Raw genomic sequence first — 8,050 nt, forward strand, 5'->3', positions numbered from 1 at the left:
TTTGCAATAGGAGCCGTTTTGAGTCAGGAGAAAGATAGACATGATTTACCGGTAGCATACCTTTCTCGCACGTTAACTAAGCCGGAACGGAACTATTTTACAACCGAAAAGGAATGTTTAGCCGTTTTATATGCGGTATTGCATTTTCGACCATATTTGTACGGTAGAAAATTTAAGTTAGTGAGTGACCATGAGCCGTTGAGGTGGATAAATTCAGTTCAGGATCCCGGTCAACGTTTAGTACGTTGGAGACTGAAGTTACGGGATTACGAGTACGATTTCGCGCATAAACCAGGGAAATTCAATACCAACGCCGATGCCCTGTCGCGAAACCCGATTGTTATCGACGAATTATACACCTCGGACGACTTCTCACTAGATTCCTCTTCCGATGAGGAACACCCTGCGAGCCCGATCGGCTTGGGAAAATCCCCTCAGGATGTTCCCCGTATGGAGAAGCGTGATCCGCCTTCGGTTATTAAGATCATTAAGAGATTCTTACGTACGAGCGCGCTTGTCAAATCAAATAATGCGCGTCGTGCCGCGAGACCCAAGGTCGTTTTGCCGGTTACGGATACACCTGAAACATCCGGTTCCGAACTAGAACCTGCGATAGTTAAACGTAAGGTAGGGAGACCGTTAGGATCGAAAACAAAACCGAGACCTCCACCTACTCGCGATCCAGAGGCTATCTCCACTCGAACTCGGCTTAGATCGTCAAACAAACCAACTTCTCAATCTTCAACTCCACTTCTTTCTAAACCTGCTATTATAATCACATCGAACACCTCAACAGACATAACCACCGATAATGATTCCGATACCGCTTCAGATGCGTCCGAACCACCGATCTTCGTTCGTCGTAGGAGTGTCCTACCGAGCCTGGGGTCATGTCCGCGTGCACTGGGAGTACCCCAGACCTCAGAACTCGAGCCGGACCTCGCCAATGTTGACTCCGATAAGGAACTTTTCAAAACACCCTATTCTGATAGCGACCATGAATTCTTCGACTTTTCCCCTGAAGAAGGAGGTTTAGAGGAAACACGAGTTGCTAAAAATTCAGACACGAAGACCGACGTTGACGATTTACACAAACATCTAGACGACTTGACGCGACGGACGCACGACTTTACCCAAGACACTATAGTATACAGACCTCAACACCAATCATATCTACCTGCTACACCTCCATCTCTACCACCCATAGCTTTATCCACACCAAGAAATAAGACAATTCCAGAATCAAATCCTCACACACAGAACGAAAATACGTTAATACAGACCGACGTGCTACCACAACCATCTCTCGCAAATACACTTGTAGATTTCGAAGATCTATATTCTGATCCGCCTCCAAGGATAGAGGTTCCGAAAACGGTAACTTTCGCGTCGGAAAACTTGACATACTATAGAGACAATTACGTGCATTTTCTTACGAGTGATTTACGATTGACACCGGTTAGTGAGCTACTCGTTGATATCGGCATATTAGACCTGGAAACGTTGCGAAAATCAAGTTTAAAACCGGGAAATATTATCGTAACGGACCGCGGTAAACATAAAATCTTCAGCGTCGTAATATCAAAGAACTTTAACGACGAATTGACAATCGCGAAATTAGAATCTGTCTTACGGAAGCTCAAACAAAAGTTGTCCGAGTTAGATTTAGATTCTTTTCGGATCTCGCGATTTGATGATTTTACTGATACGTTACCGCAGGACGCGTTACCTGGGTTATTGAGAAAGATTTTCAAGGACGTCAGCGTAAAGGTCACTCTTTGTTACGGTCGCGTGCAATTACCACCCAGCAAAATTAGAAAAGAAATTATCGCAGAAATGCACGGGAGCCTTGTGGGAGGACACAAAGGTGTGACAAAGACCTATCAACGGATACGCGAACGATTTTTCTGGCCGAATATGCGTAGCCAGATAGAAGACTACATTCGTAAATGCACAAGTTGTCAGACGCGAAAGATAGCAAGACAGAAAACGCGTGAACCTATGGTTATTACGGACACACCCGTGGAACCATTTGCGAAGGTAGCGATAGACACCGTCGGACCGCTTCCAATTACTCCTGATGGAAACAGACACATATTAACAATGCAAGATAGTCTCACTAAATTCTGTATAGCAGTTCCGGTTCCCAACATCAAAGCGGAAACGATAGCTCACGCTTTGGTAACTCATCTCGTTTTACAATTCGGTACACCCAAGGTTATTTTGTCAGACAGAGGTACCAGCTTCCTAAATAAAATCTTTTCTACCATGGCAAAGATGTTTGGTATCCGACACGTTACTACATCCGGTTACCGTCCACAAACTAACGGTGCCCTAGAACGTAGCCATGCCGTACTAGTCGATTACATTACGCATTACCTTGGAGATTTCGACGATTGGGACAGATTAGTTCCCTTCGCGATTTTCGCATACAACACCTCCGTGCACGAGGGTACAAAATTTACCCCGTTCGAGTTAATCTACGGGAAACGTGCACGATGTCCTACCGCATTTTCCGCCAACGACGATCTTCCAACTTATAACGGTTATATACAAGATCTTAATGATCGTTTGAACGAAATGCAGGAAATTGCGGGAAATAATTTGAATCGCGCGAAAATCAGGTCGAAGTCGTATTATGACGCGAGAGCGCGTCCATTCAAAGGTAAAATAGGAGACATGGCATACGTCCTGGTTGAGCCAAGAGTAGGGAAGTTTGGCAAACGGTATCACGGTCCTTACGAAATAGTGGAAATTACACCGAAACATAACGTCGTATTGAGGGATGAAATGGGTAACTTCTTTTCCAGGCATGTAGATAAACTGAAATTCTGGAAGACGGAAAAGATTTGATTTCGATGCGCAGTCGGCCTTTTTACTCGCGAATTAGAACCAGATGATTCGACGAAGAGGCAACCGAGATTCCGTGGAAGGGTCGACTGGCGCATTGCGTTTCTTTGTATATTCTCTTTGCAGCGATTCGAATGACCAATATACCAGCGTTTGTTGATTTTCCTATGTTAGCTTCGCGAATATTATTTGTGTATTTCTGCGCATGTACGATACAACCACCCACGAGATGGCCGCGTACAGGAGCACTAGGGAGAAGAAGCGAGGACAGCGCCTTCTGTAACTAACTTGGCCCCTACATCAAGACCAGGAATTTCCAACGCGCTCATTCACCGCCTTGGAGTTAACTCAGTGCCGCCTGCTAACCTATTCGTTGCTAGAACTGATGAACAACCGATCTCTTCTATCCAGAATCGGAGGACACAGGCGACCCAGAAGAACAACAAGGGGTCTTAGTGGAATCAAAAACTGATTCAATACACGTAGCCACATCCCTGCGGATGGATTCGCACCCGCCCGACTGACCAAAATCGAGGGACATTCCACCAGGAGCCTCCGGCGATTCTCCTGATGCTGAGATGGATCCAATCAATGCCTTAGGGCGGAGGGACAACTAATAACCTCTATTTTCACCTTGCGGTATCCAGACATCGTACGCACCGAGAGGAGGCGGCGGTGCTGAGCCTCTAAGTCGGCGAACTGGGCGCGAACCATCAAGCACGGGTCCAACAAACATCTCATCTCGCGTTTACTAAAACTCTATGTATCAGCCAAAACTAACATAAGCGCAGCAGGGCAAGCGCGCCGCGAAAACGTGTGTATATCACCGCGCGTATGCACCCCCACAATGATTCTAAGGGGGGAGTATTTGTTACGTCCGGATTATTTTCAATAATCCGACCGTGGTTAACATTTATTTTCATTTTCTTTTTGATAGTGTTGAATAGTTTAATCGTATAATATACTGAATTTGTGTACCTCGTCGGTGCGCAGCACTTGGAGATAATCCCAGGCGAGGCACACAAAGGAGGCTATAATTAGTCCTTTTCAAACAATAAGAAGTTAACCTTCCTTGGGACGATTGCCTTATCGAAACCGTGTAGCAATAAACACATAGAAATTCGAAATCGCTAAGGTTAAGGAGAGGTACTATCAACATCTTTCGCCACGCGGTTAAGCAGTGCGACGCACTTGGAAGTTTCCCAGCTTAACCGCGCGGAATAAGGGAAATACGATTTTTGTTTTACTTCGCAACGAAGTACCTCTCCTACCTCCAAAGCATACGTCAGCCGACCCTTCCACCAAAGAATGAATGCAATTAAGAACGAAAGCAATTGAAATCTAACGGAATGAAACTATTTGGATGATATTAGAATGCGAGGGTTTGCGTGACAACCGCTGTAGTTCGAAATCGTTCACGAATGTTCGAGACAAAGGTCGACCGAGTCTATAAACATCGTCGTTAAACGTTAAACGTAGAACGTTCGATTATACGTAAATCGTCGAGATACGAATAAGAATGTTAATAACTAATAAGAGCGAAATGAATATTAACTAAATGCGACACACATGTATCCACAATTGTCGACGATTATAAAACACCGGCTGCATCTCGCGTAAACCGCTAAACAACAAAATTAACAGTACAATTAACGTATGAATAATAACTAACGACATTCAACTAATGGTCATTCAAACTAATAAACCAAATATTTTTAATAAAATGAAGACCTCTTTCGATACCGGAAATATCATGATAAAAGCCTCTTTAACTAGTAAATTCAAATAAATTAAGTCGTAACAGATTTCGAATATTCCAGAACTTTAGAATTGCAACGCATGAAATCCGTTGTAGCGTTAGAGGGGTAGAAAGAAATGGACAACCTTAGACGAAGGTAGAAGGAAAAACCAGGAAGGGATGAGGGAACTAGGAAGAGCGGCCAACTAGCCCAATACGCGCGGGATTTCCCCTCCGTCACGTACCCCGATTTGCCAAATGATGTCCCCACTTTGGGCCCTTGATCGCGGGTCGAACCCTGAGACACGATCGCTAGACTGAGGCAAATGACTCTTCGTCGAAAAATCGTGAGGTACGTGACGGGGAGCCCGTGTTCGCGTCGAGCAATAGTGTTCGCGTGAAATTGTCGTAATTAGCTGACCGGTAATGTCCTTGAAAAAGGCAGAGTGCCGGGAGATTGCGGTTCGTGTTTTCCGCGTAAAGGACTCATACGAATACGTTAAATTCTTTTCACACTTTTCAATGATCTATCTTTTCTCTTTTATTTTTAAACCGTCCGCTAAATTAATTATTATTTTCCTTTTTTCCTTTCGCGTCGCGTCGTCTTTATAATACTTTTGTGCTCGTTTCGTAATTAATCGTTCCGTAACACCGTAATAAAGGCCGATCGCGAACGCGTAGTGCAGTGACAGTTTTCCTCATCGTCTTCTTTGATTTCCAGATTTCTCAACGATACCAGCAAAGAAAGCGTTTATCAAAGCTATTATTAAATATCATTTCATCTTGTTTCCTGGTAAGTTGTCCATTTCCTTTTATCTAATACGACGAATCTGGACGTAGCGAGGCAAAACGGGCGATCTACGAAACCGCGTATTCTGGATAGTTTCCCTCTAGATCGTTCCGTTCACAATAGAGACATAAGGTATCGAATATCTAATATATTTGGAAAATTCCGTTCTCACACAAAAGAAGGCGGCCCCACGAAACCGTGATTCTGGTAGTTTACCCTCTGGGACCGTTCTTTCTTTTTGTTCGCGTTGAATTCCTCATTCGACATCGTCGCTCGAATCGTCGAATCGTTTAATCAAACATTAATTATTCCATAATCAATAGTCTCACTTTCATATAATCTAAACCTTTCTTAACAATGCATTTATTTTCCCTTGTATTTCAAACAGCTCGCATTTTCTGTTAACCAACCATTTATTGTCACGTTTACTTCTTGAGATTATATTTTTGTTACGCCTAAACTGTTTCGATTCATTTACGTTTCAAACCACTTCCTTTTTCCTTCATTTTCACTCCTACCATCTTCGTACAAATTCACACGAGGGGCCCGTATGGGACTAGAGTATTGACGAACCCAATTAAATTCTTAATTAACTATTAATCTATCTATCAACTCTTTTATTGTTCTAATCGCGAAGGATCTAACATCGTCTCAAGCGATTAGGACTGGTGGCAGCGCTAATACTGTTCTCAACCGCGTATCAGCCAACATAATAAAACATAGTAAAACTTTCGTTTTCGTTTTTCGTTTTTCGTTTTTTTTTATTTTGTACGTCACGCGCCGTCTCTCTCTCGCTCGCGACGTAACAATATGCTGTTTTAACGGGAGCATGCATAATTGCTGCAAACATACTTTTATCACAAGTTCTAGCCACGCCACGGAGGCTTCGAAGTTCCTTCACCATTCGCTTTCCTCTCTTTTGTTACACAGTTTCAGACTACGATCGGGGGTACCGAAACGCTGTATTGATTGTAAACAATCATTTTTATCTTGGAGCGGAGCGTTCCTTTACTCATTAGATTTGTCTTGTCGCGTGTGTATTCGCTTTTTCGACGCTTTTTAACCATTTAACTTGTTTAGCGAAGCTAAACGCACAGACAAACAAAAAAGAAGGAACAGCATCGCGTGTCAAACAGCAACGACCCATCTGAAGCGATCTTTTACTTATACCCCGTTTGTAAACAGAGAGATATATAAAGCGCGGGGAATCATTCGAAACACTGGGGCTATTCGAGCTTGCATTTCAGCAAATTATCATCTCAAACATTTCACTCGTTTGCTTTTTCTAAATTTATAGGAGAACTTCTTTCGTTTATTTTTCACACACCTTTCATAAATATCGTTTCTGGCAACGTCGGGAGCATGGATTTCTATACGTGAACAATCGCGTAGATCCGATAACTCCCAGCAGGATGGAGAATCTTTATAGATTATCTTCCGAGAACTCGGTGCTTTCACGGGCGATCGTTTATAAATTTTAACGAACGACTCGCGCGCCGTGACGCACTTGCGCTATTTCGAAGGGATATTTCGAAGTTTATTTCTCTCCTTTAACAGCCTGCATTTAGTGTATCGGTTGCGATTTTCGTCACATCGTTTCCACGACAAACGCCGACGAACTGCCCAACTATCGTTCGTACGTTGCGACTCTTTCTTTGTTTATCGTTCATTCATTCTTTCAATTTCGTTCGATAATCCCGCTCCGAAACGTTTTACTTTCGTTGAACGACGGCGAGATGTTTAAAAAGAAATGAATTACTCTGTTTTCGAGAAGCAAACGCAAGCAGTCTTTTGTTAAAAAAACGACCCTCGGCCAGGCGTGGTAGAGGGATTGTATCCGTGGACCGCAATGTGCGTTCGAAATGTCGATGTTCATGTGTCCTGCAGTTCACACGTTGACGCGCAATTAGCTGCGTTCTTCATCGACTCACGAGACAAGTGATCCACCGTTCAGGGTAATCGTAAAATTTTGTATTTCAAACTCTTTAGATCTTTAGAGTGTTATTTTCATTATTAACACGCATCACATTTGATACCCACATCACTCTCCCACCCGGCGCGTGCGGGAGAGTGAATTTCGGCGTCGCTAACGTATTTGTTTGTTTGTTCGTTCGATCGTTGTCGACACGATCGCGTCCAAAGACGGAAACCGTCGGAGAAACGCCCAGAGGCACGCTCCTCTCGACGGTCGGGCGTAAAGTACATTTAAAAACCTTGAAAAGTACGAACGCACATAAGAAATGCGAGTGCGCGTCTTGTCGAGATTCGCACGTCTTGCGTTGCGAGATTCGAACAGATACACGGCCGGCGACGATCGGTCTAACTAATGGACACATAGTTTTTCAAAGACTCGCTATCGTTGCTTCTCAGCCAATCCGTAAACAACACACATCGATCACGCGGACGCACGAATCTTGCCACGGTGCGTGTTTCGTAGATTCCAGGTTACCCGCTAGTACTATCTCGAAAGAGGAATCTCGATCCGTCCTTTTCGGACAATGGAGAAATCTTTTTATCGCAACACGGATGGCAAAGAAACAACCAAAGCGTAGGAGCGTGGAGACGAGAGCGACGAAAAGAACGTCGCGAAAACAAAGTTTTGTGTCATGTATATGTATTATTATTATATCTCTCTCGTTTTGTATAATTTTTGGTCCGAACTCAATAATCTT

The 8,050-nt window shown here is 43.6% G+C and overlaps 1 non-coding gene across 1 annotated transcript; it reads right to left on the minus strand.

The window, feature by feature from the left end:
* Positions 1-7,181: 7,181 nt before the first annotated feature.
* LOC143306604 (5.8S ribosomal RNA) lies at positions 7,182-7,336 on the minus strand. Its single transcript, XR_013063972.1, has one exon. It is a non-coding gene; the product is annotated as a 5.8S ribosomal RNA (ribosomal RNA).
* Positions 7,337-8,050: the final 714 nt, after the last annotated feature.

Source organism: Osmia lignaria, unplaced genomic scaffold (assembly GCF_051020975.1).
Source record: "Osmia lignaria lignaria isolate PbOS001 unplaced genomic scaffold, iyOsmLign1 scaffold0013, whole genome shotgun sequence".
NCBI classification, from domain to species: Eukaryota; Metazoa; Arthropoda; class Insecta; order Hymenoptera; family Megachilidae; genus Osmia; species Osmia lignaria.